General features: G+C 38.1%; 1 long non-coding RNA gene across 1 annotated transcript in view; it reads left to right on the forward strand.

Annotated features, from left to right (window-relative positions):
- The first annotated feature begins 4,228 nt into the window (after window positions 1-4,228).
- The window catches only part of LOC113197343 (uncharacterized), a 36,484-nt gene continuing 24,325 nt past the window's right edge, over window positions 4,229-16,387 (forward strand). The window contains exon 1 of the long non-coding RNA XR_003302689.2: window positions 4,229-4,243. This is a non-coding gene — a long non-coding RNA (uncharacterized LOC113197343). The remainder of the gene's footprint in view (window positions 4,244-16,387) is intronic.

A 16,387-nucleotide genomic window follows, 5' to 3' on the forward strand; every position in this document is an offset into this window, starting at 1 on the left:
TGTATGTTGGACATCTTCATTATAATGTGTCTAGGTGTGGATCTCTTATGATTTTGCACATTCGGCGTCCTGTAGGCTTCTAGGATTTGGGATTCTGTCTCAATCTTCAATTCTGGGAAGTTTTCTCGTATTATTTCACTGAATAGACTGTTTATTCCTTTGGAATGGAGCTCTGTGCCTTCCTGTATCCCAATGACTCTTAAATTTGGTCTTTTGATATTGTCCCATAATTCTTGGATGTTCTGCTCATGGTTTCTTAGCAGACTTGCTGAGCTGTCTATGTTCTTTTCCAGTTGAAATACTTTGTCCTCATTGTCTGATGTTCTCTCTTCTAAGTGATCTACTCTGCTGGTAGTATTCTCAATTGAGTTTTTAAGTTGGTTTATTGTTTCCTGCATTTCTAGAATTTCAATTTGTTTGTTTTTTATTACCTCTATCTCCCTGTGAAATTGATCTTTTACTTCCTGGATTTGTTTGTCAATGTGATCTTTCATTGTCTGATTTTGCTGTCTCATGTCTTCCTTGAGACTCCAGATCATCTGAAGCATATATATCCTGAACTCTTTATCTGATATTCCATCTGTTGCAGCTATTACCTCTTCTAAAGTTGAGTTGACCTGCATTGCTTGTGGTCCTTTCTTTCCTTGTCTTTTCATACTGCTCGCGTTTCTTTCTGCTTGGTGCAACTGTTGTGTTTTGAAATTTACCCCCTATTTATTTATGTTGCTCTTGTATACTTGAAAAGTCTCCCTTGCAGGTGCGGGCGGCGGCTGTGCCCTACTCCTATTGGGGTGACGTGTCTACCACGCTGGCGGCTCTCTGGGCCTGTTCCGGGAGTGGAAGGCGGCTCTGCTCTGTCCCTATTCCAATTGGGGTGTCGTGACTACAATGCTGGCAGGACGCTGGGCCTGTTCCGGGCGTGGGCGGTGGGCTTGGCTGGCGGGATTCCACCTAATGGCAGTCCCTAACCTCCCTGCTTGCTAATTAATGGCTTCTCTGAGGCGCCACGCCATCTGTAGCTGCGGGGCAGGCCGCGCGAATCAGTTGGCCTGGATCTCCGGGGTCCTGCTGCTGGCTGTTTTGATGTTGCAAGCTGTTGGAGAGTGGTGGTGTATTCTTCAGCTTTCCCGGATGGTGGCCGCTGACTGCCTGGATGGAGTGTCCGCTGTTTTGATGTTGCACTCTGAAGGAGAGTGGTGGTATATCCTTTAGCTTTCCCGGATGGTGGCCGCTGACTGCCTCGGCGGAGTGTCCGCTGTGGGGGATGGGACTGTACCGCTTCCTTCCCCTTCTGAGAACCCGTGCTCGGCCCAAGGGTCCGTGTGGGCTTGGCTGGTGGGATTCCACCTAATGGCCTTCCCTAACCTCCCTGCTTGCCAATTAATGGCTTCACTGAGGCGCCACGCCTTCTGTAGCCGCAGGGCAGGCCACGCGAATCAGTTGGCCTGGGTCTCCGGGGCCCTGCTGCAGGCTGCTGGGATCCCTGGCACTCTATCACTTTGTTTTTTTCTGCTTGCCCCTCCCCCAGTGCTGGCTAGCCAGGTTTCCTTTTGGCTGCTACTGGGAGGAGGGGTTGGAGGTCAGGTGTCTCTGGTTTCCCCCTAGCCTGTATGGAGGCTCAGCTTGATACTCCCTCTCCCGGCAAGCCTAGGAGAGATTTTATGCGAATTCCCGCTGTCTGGGGGGTGAGCTGAATGACACCGACCTGTTTTGATGTCGCACTCTGAAGGAGAGTGGCGGTGTATCCTTCAGCTTTCCCGGATGGTGGCCGCTGACTGCCTCGGCGGAGTGTCCGCTGTGGGGGATGGGACTGTACCGCTTCCTTCCCCTTCTGAGAACCCGTGCTCGGCCCAAGGGTCCGTGTGGGCTTGGCTGGTGGGATTCCACCTAATGGCCTTCCCTAACCTCCCTGCTTGCCAATTAATGGCTTCACTGAGGCGCCACGCCTTCTGTAGCCGCAGGGCAGGCCACGCGAATCAGTTGGCCTGGGTCTCCGGGGCCCTGCTGCAGGCTGCTGGGATCCCTGGCACTCTATCACTTTGTTTTTTTCTGCTTGCCCCTCCCCCAGTGCTGGCTAGCCAGGTTTCCTTTTGGCTGCTACTGGGAGGAGGGGTTGGAGGTCAGGTGTCTCTGGTTTCCCCCTAGCCTGTATGGAGGCTCAGCTTGATACTCCCTCTCCCGGCAGGCCTAGGAGAGATTTTATGCGAATTCCCGCTGTCTGGGGGGTGAGCTGAATGACACCGACCTGTTTTGATGTCGCACTCTGAAGGAGAGTGGCGGTGTATCCTTCAGCTTTCCCGGATGGTGGCCGCTGACTGCCTCGGCGGAGTGTCCGCTGTGGGGGATGGGACTGTACCGCTTCCTTCCCCTTCTGAGAACCCGTGCTCGGCCCAAGGGTCCGTGTGGGCTTGGCTGGTGGGATTCCACCTAATGGCCTTCCCTAACCTCCCTGCTTGCCAATTAATGGCTTCACTGAGGCGCCACGCCTTCTGTAGCCGCAGGGCAGGCCACGCGAATCAGTTGGCCTGGGTCTCCGGGGCCCTGCTGCAGGCTGCTGGGATCCCTGGCACTCTATCACTTTGTTTTTTTCTGCTTGCCCCTCCCCCAGTGCTGGCTAGCCAGGTTTCCTTTTGGCTGCTACTGGGAGGAGGGGTTGGAGGTCAGGTGTCTCTGGTTTCCCCCTAGCCTGTATGGAGGCTCAGCTTGATACTCCCTCTCCCGGCAAGCCTAGGAGAGATTTTATGCGAATTCCCGCTGTCTGGGGGGTGAGCTGAATGACACCGACCTGTTTTGATGTCGCACTCTGAAGGAGAGTGGCGGTGTATCCTTCAGCTTTCCCGGATGGTGGCCGCTGACTGCCTCGGCGGAGTGTCCGCTGTGGGGGATGGGACTGTACCGCTTCCTTCCCCTTCTGAGAACCTGTGCTCGGCCCAAGGGTCCGTGTGGGCTTGGCTGGTGGGATTCCACCTAATCCTTGGCTTTTCTTTGTTGGAAGACTTTTGATAGCTGCTTTAATTTCATTACTTGAAATTAATCTGTTTAAGTTTTCTGTATTCTCATGGTTCAATTTAGGTAGGTCATACATCTATAGGAATTTTTCAATATCTTTAAGATTTTCTAGCTTATTCAAGTATAGATTTTCAAAATAGTTTCTGATACTCCTCTGGATTTCAGTAGTGTCTGTGTTGATGTTTCCTTTTTCATCCCTGTTTTGTTAATTTGAGTGTTCTTTAGGTTAGTTTGACTAAGGGTTTATTAATCTTGTTTATCTTTTCAAAAAAACAAACTCTTTGTTTTGCTGATGTTTTATATATTTTTTAAATTCTCAATTTCATTGATTTCAGCTCTGATTTTAATTACTTCCTGTCTTCTACTGATTTTAGTGTTGGTTTATTCTTCCTTTTCTACATTGGCCTTGAGATGTAATGTTAGATTACTTATTTGGTATCTTTCTATTGATGTATTGATGTATTGGCATATTTCTTTTGATGTATGAACTCAATGCTATAAAGTTTCCTCTGATTCCTGCCCTCATAGTGTCCCAGAGATTTTGAGATGTTATATCATTTACTTCTAAGAATTTTTTTTCTTTTTTCCCTTGTTTCTTCTGCTATCCATTCATCATTCAAAAGTTTATTATTTAATATTCAGGTGTTAGAGTGAGTTCTGGTTTTTTAATATTATCATAAACTTCTAATTTAATTTAATTATGATCTAATAGGATACAAGGAATTATCTTATTTTGGGGCATATTTTCTAAGATTTGCTTTGTGACCTAAAATGTTATCTATTTTAGAAAATGTTCCTTGTGCTTCAGAGAAGAAAGTAAATTCAGTTATTGATGGATGAAATATTTTTTAGATGACTGTTAGGTTTATATTATTAGTTTCATTTTTTAGTCCTATAGAATCTTTACTTAGATTGTGTCTGGATGATCTATCTAGTCACCCAGTATTATTGTATTGTGGTCTATTTGATTCTTAATATTGAGAAGGGTTTCTTTTATGTGTGTGGATGTACCATTTGTTGGGGCATAAATATTTATAATCATTATATCTTGTTGGTGTATGATTCCCTTAAACAGCACAAAGTGGCCTTCTTTGTCTCCTCTGATTAATCTTGGCTTGAAGTACAATTTATCTGATATAAGAATAGCAACACTTGTTTGTTTACGAGTCTCATGTGAATGGTATGTCTTTTCCCATCCTTTCACTTTCAGTCTGTGGATGTTTTTGCTTGTAAGGTGAGTCTCCTGCAGACAGCATATTGTTGGCTCTTGTTTTTTAATCTAATCTTCCAACCTATGTCTTTTTATTACAGAGTTTAGATTGTTTACATTCAAGGTTATTATAGAGAGATGCTCTCTATTTCATACAATTTTGATATATTTCTAATGTTTAAACCAGACTTGATTCTTATTTAATTGACTATTCTTCTTGTGTATTTCATCCCTATTTTTATTTTCCATATCTTATTCATGAAAATTTCTTGTTATGAATATGTTTTGCAATGTGAGCTTTCTGTTATGAATTTGTTTAGCTTCCGTTATTTTGTGGAAGGTTTTTATTTTATCTTCAATTCTGAAGCTTAATTTTTCTGGGTATAGTATTCTTGGTTGGTATCCATTTTCTTTCAGAGCTTTGTATATATTATTCCAAGTCCTTCTAGCTTTCAGGGTCTGGGTTGAGAAATCAGTTGAAATCAAGATTGTTTTACCTCTAAATATGACCAGCTATTTTTCTCTTGTAGATTTTAAAATTCTATTCTTATTCTGTATGTTAGGCATTTCTATTATAATGTGTCTGGAGTGGATCCATTATGATTTTTGTATATTTGGAATCCTATATGCTTCTTGTATTTGAATTTTCATCTTGTTCTTAAGATTTGAAAATTTTTCTGATATTATTTCATTGAAAAGATTGTACATCCTTTCATCTTATATTTAGGAGTCTTTATCTATCCCAATGATTCTTAAATTTGGCCTCTTAATGTTACCCCAGATTTCCTGAATATTTTGGTCATGGTCTCTTAGCATCATTTCTTTATGTTCAGCTTTGTTTTCAAGGCCTTAAGATATATGTTCAGAGTGATCTATCTATTTCCATTGCATTTAAAAAAATTATTTTAAGTTGTTGTTGGACCTTTACTTTATTCATTTATTTGTATGTGGTGCTGAGACTCTAACCCAGTGCCTCACACATGTGAGTCAAGCACTCTATCACTGAGCCACAACCCCAGCCCTCCATTGCATTTTTAATTTGGTTTATTGGGTCTTTAACTTTTAGGATTTCTGTTTGGTTCTTTTTTAGAATCTCTATCCCTTTATTCAAGTGATCTTACACTGCCTCTATTTTATCTCTAATTTTGCTCCTTAAATCTTCTTTTAGTTCACAGGACATTTTTACTATAAACTAAATTCTTTCTCTGATATTTCCTTTACTGTGGTGTTGATGAAGTCAGCATGTTGAAGCATTAGGGTGGCTTTTCCCCTTGCTTTTTCACATTGTTTGTGTGTCTGTCCATCTATTAGGATAGTTATAAATTCTTCTTTTAAGCAAGGGACTACTTGTGAATTTCTTTCTCTTAAGAATATCAGCACCCAGGCTGGGATTGTAGCTCAGAGGAAGAGCACTTGCCCAGCATGCATGAGGCACTGGGTTCAATCCTCAGCACCACGTAAAAATAAAATAAAGATATCATGTCCACCTATAACAACAACAACAAAAAAGATTATCAGCACAACTTTGAGAGATGTCACTGAAATTTATTTAGTATAATCACTTCAGAGCCAAGCTTAATACTATTCAACCTTATGAAAAATAAAAAAATAATTATTGGCATTGCTCTCCACAGTTCCCCAAATCCAGGTATGAACTTGTAGGAAAGTTCTAGAATAGGCTGAAAAATTAGTTATTAAATTTAACAAAATTACTATAACTTTAAATGAAAGCTAAGGGTAGGGGGAGATTGGGTAAAAGAGAGAGGGAAAAAGAAAGAAAGTATAGAAAAGAATAATATACACCAAGGTAGAAAGGAAAAATAGATGGATGGTAGGTATTTGAGCTAGTAGCAGATAATATAGAAAGGCTAATGGGGTGTAACAGGAGCAAGAAAAAACTAGAGCTAGGAAAACTGACATACAAAAATCCATTCTAATTAATGCTTTACACCACCATTATATTCAAATGGGTTGAAGGTACAGTGTTAGCTATTAGGGTAACAACTATCAATCAATATAAAAATGATATATATAATAGAAGTTGACATTTGAGTTGTTTATAATAAACCATGTCAAGGTGAACAAAATTCTTGTTGAATCTTGGTTTGGATTTCATTGGGGTTTGAATGTTTAGCAGATGATCATAATTCTTTGGCTGTGGATCCCTCCAGAGTTGCTGGAGCACAGGAACCACTTTCCTGGTTGCTATGGAGCTTCCATCAGCCAGTTCTGCTTTGCCAGTTTAGGGGTCTACAGCTGACTGCTCAGAGGGTACAGTGTTGTGTCTTGTTTTTTTTTTTTTTTCTATTTAGTGCAGGAGTTCAGGATGCAGGCTTTGGAGTTTCCCTGTGATTGCTGTGGGCCACTGTGTATCTGCCCCCTACAGGATCCTTTTCATGTAGTGCAGAGCCTCATGGCTGTCTGTAAGCACAGGTCTTCTGGTTGTGGGTTTTGCACAGGTGTCCTATAGTGTATAAGCATTCTCCTGCCAACACCACTCTTTCTGGGGTACTGTAGTAAAGGGACTCAGGTGGTTCACTTGGGTTTTAGTTTCTACTGCTTCAGATTGTTAACAGTGAGTGCAGGTGACTATGACTGGTGAAAGGTCCAGCCAGTGTCCATGGGTCAGGCTGGGAGCAATCACTCCCTGCTGCCTTGGATCAGCCAATTTTCCACCTAAATGACCTCCCTCTGGCTATGGTTGCAGGTGTCCTCCACTTATGTTTCCTGGGGTACTCAGGGAACTTCTCCTAGCAGCCTTCTACCATTGGCTGCTGCCATCTGGTAACTGGATCTCTATGCCACTGGATATTCAGGCAGCCACCCTCTAGTATAAGCTCTACGATCAAGAGGACAGTTCCTAGGCTTCACTTGGTGCCTTCCCCAATGTCAGTGGTCATGGCTGGCACGGTCTAGATGGATATGCTTTCTTCTACTCAGGACCAAAGCAGTCTTGCCACTCTTCTTTGATCCTATGGAGACTGCACAGAGTGCTAAGCTAAGTGCATTTCCCTGCATGGATCTACTCCATCCTACTCTCCTCCTTCCCCATGAGGGCCAGAGGGTTCCATCAATTTGGGGCTAGTATTAATCCCTCAAAAACTTCTTTCTAGTTAGATTCTAAAGGTATCCCATTGCAGGGGACTTCCCTCTGGTTTAATTTTCAGCTGTCCAGAAGTGGGAAGATGCCATGTTAATTTAAGGGGCTGACTATTCTGCTGAGGACTCCACAAGATGGTTGTGAACCCCAGCACAGCTTTTCTTTCATGATTTGGTTTTAAGCTGCTTCAAAGATATTGCTTCCCATCATGCTTTAAATTTTATCTTGCCTTTCTAAATGTTTTTAAGTGGATGAGCATACGAGTTTTTCTCTACCCCCATTTTGTTCTTCCTCTCTTCCCCTATCCTGGCTCAGTTTCTGGGTTAGGGAACCCTGAATTTATTTTCTACTCTGGTAACCAATCTTCAAGTCTCTACAGGTCTCAGACTTTGTAATATTGAGTCTTCAAGCATTTATTTTGTTACTCACTTCTCAATTCTTCTTTTCCTTCACTACCCCCTTTCTGGTTGTAAGCAGATCAGGAATCATTGCTTACCTCCCTTCTGCCATCTTCTCCACCCTCCTAGTGCAGATCGTGTTTGAAAACCTCCAAAGATTAGCCCCATCCTCATGGGGTAGGGTTTATTGTAATTGGATAGCACAGTAGCTAGCAAGTTCTTGCATTGAATCAAAATCTGCTTTCTTAACTTCCAGCTTTTTTCCCAGTCCTGGCCTCTGGAGCAACATAGAATTAGTATGCTTTTTTTTTTTCCATGACAATCCTTCACATATTTGAAAGCAGATATTATGCCTTTCCTTATTCTTCCCCTCCCAAGTTACTTGAATAATTTATCAAATTTTATAGCATCTCTAATTCACCATGACATTTGCCTTTTATTATGTTCTAATTGACCAATGTCTCTTTAAAAAATCTAGCATCCAGAATTTAATATTATAGATGTGGTTTAACTAGCCAGAACTACAACAGAATTGTCATGGATAGTGATTTTGGGGTAGTAACTTATTAGGAAAAGATTCATCCTTCAGATAGACTAAGTCCCTTAAAAGAGAAGCTGGGAGCTGAGTGCAGTGGCGCGTGCCTGTAATCCCAGTGGTTTGGGAGGCTGAGGTAGGAGGATCCAGAGTTCAAAGCCAGCCTTAGCAATTTAGCAAGGCACTAAGCAACTCAGTGAGACCCTGTCTCTAAATAAAATACAGAAACCCCTGAGTTCAATCCCCAGTACTGAGAGAGAGAAAGAGAGAGAGAGAGAGAGAAAGAGAGAGAGAGGTTCGAACTATAGTTCAGTGATAGAGCACTTGCCTATCGTGCATGAGGTCCTTGGTTTAATCCCCAGAACAAGTGCATGCTCCTTAAAAGAAGGGCACTTACATGAAAACACTTGGTAAACTGTGAAGTACTTTATAAATGAAACAATTTTTGATATCCTCTTTTAAGCCTTTAACTACAACCAATAATGAAAGTATATTTTTTTACACACTTCTTATGAAATAGTGATTTCAACCTTTGTGTTCTCAGAGTTAACAAAAAAGCTAGTATTTTTTACCATCATAAATGTATAAAAATTCTTTTAATCTCAGCCATTATGCAGAATTACTGGGTTCTCTGAGTTGAATAAATTTTTAAAAATCTAGTAATTTTTGTGACTTTTTTTAAAAAAGAAATGATGTCATTTTAAATCTGTATACATTTGTTTAATGTTCCTACTGGCAATATTTTAAAAGGTAGAATCGTTTTCAAAGTAGAACTTTAAATATGTAAAGTTTATTTAATTTTAATGTATGCTTTATACTTTTCTGATTTTAACCAATTTTGGATAGAATGAGAACCTGACCTGAGTATTGTTTTGTATTCATTAATTAATATTGTTATGTGTTCATTTATTTTCAATTGCTTGAGTATTTACTATGTGTTAAGGACTTGGAAAAGACATCTGAGTAATCATTTATCCTTTTTCTTTCATTAACTTTAGAAGAGTCTTTGAAAAGAATACTTTTTTTTTTTTCTAATGTGCCTGGCATGTAATTATATGCTGAATATTCTTAGTAAGGATTACAGCATTCTAACTATAGGTTATAGTTGGTGAATAGAAATATAATAAGTATAATCATAAAATATAAATATGATGCCCAATGGATAACAGTAACAAATGAGAGCCCAACATCTATTTTCCACTTCTATAATAAAATTCTCAAGGCTAAATATTTATAAAGAAAAGAGGCTTAATTAGCTCACAGTTTTACAGGTTAATGCTCAAGATTCGTTGGCTCCATTGCTCAACTTCTGGTCAAAACTTTGTAATGTTTGGCATCATGGCAGATGTATGTATGAGAAGGAGAGACCACATTGCAAGACCAGAAGCCAGAAAGAGGGCGGTGGGTCAGGCTCACTCTTGAATCACAATCTTCTCATGACAACTATCCAGGGTCCCAGGAGGACTATATCAATTCCTTCCAAAGGCAACACTCTTAGTGACCTAATTACTACCCACTAAACTCAACTCTGAAATGTTCCATACCACCTCACAAAACTATCACACTGAGGACCAAGTTTCCTACACATGAATCCTTGAGAGACACCCAAACCATATCAAAACCATACTATAGTAGATTCTTAATCAATGTTTGCCACATTAATACTGCATATTAAAGGAGTATTACTCCTACCCTTGGCTTTGAATCTGGTGTTATAGTTAAAGGTTTAATCCTATAGATTTATGTGTCATTGTTCAAATAAATGAGACACTTTGGCACTGTAGTATTTAAAGAACTCATATCTCCTTTTTAGGAACATTACTGGTTAAAAGAAAATTCTATATTTTCTAAACCATGGCAGTATTGTGGTGATTCTGATTTGATGTGTAACATGTCAAATCTGTAACATGACAACACTGAAGAACATAAATTACTTTAAAATACATATATATTTAGGATAAAAGTAGTTGTTTAGCATTCTCTATACTATAAATTATTAAAAATCACAGTATATCACTTCTAATAATTACAGTACTCTGTTATGTATTTAGAAAAACAAGAAAAATTTGAACCAGTCATTTGTTGGCAAACTTTAAAAAATTATGCAATCTAAACTTTATTATTTTTGTTCTTGCTACAAATCTTGGCAACTGAGAACATATAAATTGGAGAGTACCTGCTTTATAAAATTAGAATTGGAGTCACATAATTTATATTAATACTACTAGGTCCATAATTTATTTCTACTAGATTTACTTTATTTTTAATAGTTTTTAAAAATTGTAAAACAAATAGGTAAATCTTTGTAAAGAAAGACTGCTTTCTTTTTATATTTTGTAAACTTAATCTTCCTAAACTAGTTATTATTTGGTTAATCATACAATTTATAGCATAGATAGGCTGAAGAGTTATAAAAATTCTAGTAGCGTCTAGTGGTTATTGTTTTTGGCTATGTGAATATGTGGGCTTTTATATCAATATTAGTTAGTGTTTCCCAAACTTTAAGTATTTTCCTCCAGCAAAGAACTGTCTCTTTTCTGAGAAGGGAGTAAAAAACTTTGCTTATAAAATGAGGCTATTTTGCATATTAATTAGGGAGTCTTTGAACTCTAAGAATAAAATTCCTTAATGCTTTCGGTATGGAACAATTATACATTCAAGGACATTAATTTTATGCTAATAATGTGACAGGCTTTACATTTTCTTTGTTTTGTTTATATTTCCTAAAGATAATTTAATGCAAATAATCCATCCATATACTGCATAGAGCGTGTCGGATGGTTTCCCTATAGTTAAGATTGTATCAGAACTCCTATTATAAATCTCTATTACCCATGGTTTATAATTTAATTGAAAAAACTCACTGCAGGCAGAAATTCTACACTTAGAGTTTCAGGCTAAAAGCAATATTTCTCTTTTAAAAATTGCCTCCTCTATTTAATTTCATAGATAATGGAAATATAAGAAGGATCATCCTGGAGCTGATTTTGAACAAAGCCAAACAGATTATTGTCTATAACTAAAATCATTTCTAAGCAAAAAGTAGCTGATATCTTATCATTAGCCTAACACTACAATGTTTAATGAAATAAAAAAACCAATTGAATCTGTTTATCATTTTTCTACACACAAAAAAATCTACACTTATAAGGAGAACAAGAAAATTTATATTTGATAGTATTATCTGGGGCATTAGGTTTTTGTTTGATTCCCAAGTACATACTTTACTTCTTTCAGTGAAACTGAGTTAAAGCTGTGGGATCTGCTTTTTGTCAAACTGAGAAAGGAAGAGGGCATGGGGTAGAGAGATGTGTGCTCCAGAATTCTTTACTTTATCTGCCATGTAAGTCTTCATCTTAAGTTTATGCTTCAATTACCTTGACAGGATTCAGGGGTTAATTAACAGGCATAGCAGTTTCAGCAGGCTTATACAGTAGAATTGAGATCAGTTTTGAGACACATGGTGGTTTTGTCATCAGCTTTTGAACCCAAATCCTGTAGTGTAGAAAGGTTAACTTGCCAGGAAATATGCAATCTCCAATCAAGACTTTACCATAGTTTTATCAAGCCCAATGAGAAAGAAATTGTGAGTTAGAACAAGATATACTACATTTCCCTCAACCTATCAACCTTTTCTTATTTAATTCTTACTTGTAGTGCTTCATGTGAAAAAAATGCCATGATTTCTTAGCCCTAAGTAGCCATGGAAACTTATTTAAAAATAGTCTGGCTCTGTCTATAAAATGTATTATGTTTCTAAATCAGTTGTCTTTGACATCCTAAGATACATTATTGAGGACAGTAATATAAGCACATCTCTTACAACACTTTGCCATTTACAAAGGGCTTTAATGTATATAATATACACAACTGTTCAGATGGTAGAGAAAGTCAAGGCTTAGATACTAAGTAATTTGCTAAAGATCATGCAGCTTACATGTTGTGGCAACACTCACATTTTGTCTTTGATCTAGGGGTTCTTCTCCAATAGCCCAGTAGCTCTTTAATTTTTCTGGGATAGCTCATATTTTTAACTTTGAGGAATAGGGTCTATTGATATCCTATTAGTTCATTTATCTTTTAACAAAATACCTTAGGTTGGGAAATTTATTAAAAGTAGGTATTTATTTGTTATGATGGCTAGTCTAAGTTCAAGGCACTGACAGATTTGGTGTCTGATAAGGGCTCACTATCTGTTTCCAAGATGGTACTTTGGTACTGCATCCTCCAAAAGGGCAGGAGTGCTGTGTCCTTACATGGCAGAAGGGCTGAAAGGCCAGGCAAGTCTCCAAAATCTCTTTTTAAAGGGTGTTATTCCCACTTATCGAGGCAGGGCCCTCATGACTTAATGACTTCCCCAAACAGTCCACTATTAATACAATCAAATGAGGATTAAGTTTCTACATAAATTTTGGAGGGAACAAACATTTAAATCATAGCAGATACCATGATGAGAATGTTTTGCATTACTTGACACCTGTTGTTAAGCCTATAAGGGAATTTATAAAACTTCCATTCCCATTTCTTAAAATATTCCATATAGCTTAGATTCATAAATAAAGAACTTAGAGTCTAAATAAGATTCATATTGTACCTCCAAACTACAAAATATATTGGTGATAAAATAAAAGGAAGTCATGGATCTATTATTCCATTTCTCTGCTTAAGAATTATTCTTAATGTCAATGTTTTGATTATATCAGAAACATTGCTTGAGTATAAAGGGCATGAGAAAAGATTGTACGAAGTAATGTGATTATTCAGTCTTAAGAGATTTTTGAGAAAACAGTAGGTAATTAGTCTCCAAGAATGTTTTAACGGTATGACTGGTATACTGAAACAGGGAATATACTAAAAAAACCTCCAGGCCAACTTTGAATTTGGAAGTCCATATTTTTTGTGTACAGTGAAAAGGAGACTATCTTTTCATATTTACAAACTGATTCAATTTTTTTTAGTTTGTATCATAAAGAACTTTAATAAGTTGCTATTTACTTCTACCTTTTTTTTTTTTGGTACTGGAGGTTGAATCTAGGGGTACTTTAACACTGAACAATATCCCCAGTCCTTTTTACTTTTTATTTTGAGACCAGGCCTCACAGAGATGTGAAGACTGGCCTTGAACATGAGCTCCTTCTGTCTCCCCATCCTCTGTTGCTGGGATTACAGGCAGGGGCCACTGCATCCAACTTTTTGTGGCTTTTGAATAGTATAAATTTAGGATGCAATGCAGGTTTTACTTCTTAACTTTTTATTCCAAAAGATGTTTTCCTGATTTAGTAGGTATTGTGAATAATGTGTGATATTGAATTCAGGCACTCAATTTAATAATATTTCATATAACCTGATGGTTAGTCCATGCACCCATGAGACTCAATAATCCCATTCTCTTCTCCTATCTTGTCCCAAGTAAATGTTATTATTTGGTGCATTTTAAATCTTCTCTATTTCTTTTCTTTCCTCAAAGTTGAACGTGATTATCCTTTTCTATTTACTTGCTCTGAAATACTCTTGTTCAAGGCCACTTGAGACCTCTTAAAGGCAGTATCCAATGCAAAATTTTTAGACAATATATGGGGAGGCAGTGAGATGTATTTGAAAGATAATGTATATTTGGATTTAGACTAGGGATAAGCAATTTTTTTTTCTCAGCAAAAGATCAGGTAGTAAATATTTCAGTCACTGTGATCCGCATGATCTCTATGGCAGTACTCTTGCCACTGTAGCACTAAGGCACCTGTAGACAATATGGGAACAAATGAACATGATTCTGTTCCAATGAAATGTTATTTATGGACACTGAAGTTTGAATTTCATATAAATTTAATAAGCTGCAAATTATTCTTTTTAGTTGTTTGAACAATTTGAAATGTAAAACCATTCTCATCTTGTGGGCCATAGATATATGTAAGATGAGTGGGATTTGGCCTTTGGATTTTAGTTTGCAGGTTCTCTGCTGCAAGCAGACCTGGTTTTACATGGCAGGTCTCTGAATTATTGGTTTAGTGTTCTTGGATAGTTATTTTACTTTTCTAAGTTTCATTTTTGTTAGTATAATGGAATTGCATCTGCTTCATGAAGTATTTGTGAGGGTTAACTTTGATAACATGTGGAAAACATGTAGCAGAGTAATTGTTAATAGTGTATACTTTGTAAATGGTAACTATAAAGGCAATACAAATTTTCAATCTTTAATGATTAATTTACCTGACAGTTCTTCCTCAGTCAACATTGTTGGCTTTTTTTTTTTCTCTCAAAATGGAAACATCTTTTGTAAGATTAAAAGTAATACATATGAGTGTAGCTCAATGGTATAGTGCTTGTCTGAGTCCCTGGATTGGCCTCCAGAACTACCCCCCACCCCAGAGGTAATACATGTTTTTTTTCAAAAATTAAGAAAATATGAAATGCAAAGATAATAAGAATAATCCCTTCTATAATATCATCTCAGGTAAGACCATCATCTCTCTCATTTTCTATAAGAAAGCTGAGACTCAGATTGCTTAAAGTTACCATTTATATTGCATTCATTTCTCTTTTGGGGGGATTGTGCTTTCTTTACTTCAAACATTTGGTTGTGGTGGGTGGGCAACCAAAATTCTCACATCCCTCCCCTAGTGTGGATGTGTGTTTCAGAAGGGGCCAATCACTGTGCCCTGTCCCTCTGGCTTGCTGTATAATTTGTTCATGATTGACCATGGGGTCCAGTCCTATCCATTGGGCATTTTCTGGGATACTTTAAATTGTAGCACCAGAGAAACTCTTTCCTGTTTTGCCATGAGCTTAAAGAATATAAATTCAGTATTACCCACAGCCACAGAAGGAACTTGTGGGAACAGCTGGCCTGAGAGAATGAAGCCAACATGAAGAGGCAGCACTGAGACTTTGGGAAAGGAGAAAAGGCCAGTGGGTGGAGGAATCGTGGCAGGTGAAGGGAGGCAGTCAGCCCTCAGCAACCTCACAAGAAAAGCCAGGAGAAGAAAGAACCTGATGATATTTGAATCCCTGCATTTGCACATTGCTTAAGGCAATAAATGGCTTCCCCTTGGTTTGGGTAAACGTGTTTTTCCTTCCTTGCCCTATTTTTTTTTTTTTTTGCAGTCCAAAGAATATTGACTGAATAAATAGAAATAGGATGAAAACCCAGATCTGGCTGACCCTAAAGCCTTGAGATTCCTTCCCAATCCTTTTTAGAGACAAGCATTACTAATGGTTTGATATTTGTCTTTTATTATTTTATATAACTAAACAAATATTATGGTATATGTGAATTGATAAATTCGTGATTTATTGCCAATGATCATCCAATTGGCTTTATTAATTATAATTAACTAACATATGCTGGGTATCTTCTATTGCTCCCCATGCTCTTTTTCACCCATTCCCCTCTCAACCCGGTTTTGTGCTCTGAGAGGCTGGCTTGCTTCTCCTGGTTTTTCTTGTGAGGTTGCTGAGGGCTGACTGCCTCCCTTCACCTGTCATGATTCCTTAAAGCTGAACCTCTGCTCAGCTTCACCCTTCAGCTTGCAGCCCCAGGGACTGTGCTATCCCATGTAGGCTCCCTCCCTCATGCCTATACTCTTTTAAATAAGTCTTTTTAAATGCTCTTCAAATTACCCAATTTGAATATGCTCTTTGTTTCCTGTTTGGACTTTGAGTAATTCTATCTGTATAAATGTATCTTTTCCCTCTACATTTCATGTCAAGATACAGCATTACCCATGTTTTTAATAATTTCAATTCTCATAAGGGGAAAATGACATCTCACTTTAATTTATATTTCTTTGATTATTATTGAGCTTGAACATCTGTTCATATGTTAATTGGCTATTTGCATATTTCTGTTAATTGCTTGTTAATATTCTTTGCCCATTTTTCTTTTGGGTGATCTCTCTCTTTCTCTTTTTAATTCTGGTTATGAGCAGAATTTTTTTTCTATTAGATTTCCCAACTGATTGTTGTTAGTCTAAATGAAAATTATTGATTTTGTATTTTGCTGTATACTCTGAACTCTTTAATAAATTTTGCTTGATTCTCTTGGATTTCCTTTTATCATTTGCAAAGAATGATGATGCTGTCTCTTCCTTTCCAATTTATGCCACATTTCTTTATCTTGTTTTACTGCTTTGGTCATA

This window comes from Urocitellus parryii, chromosome 11 (assembly GCF_045843805.1).
Source record: "Urocitellus parryii isolate mUroPar1 chromosome 11, mUroPar1.hap1, whole genome shotgun sequence".
Taxonomy (NCBI): Eukaryota; Metazoa; Chordata; class Mammalia; order Rodentia; family Sciuridae; genus Urocitellus; species Urocitellus parryii.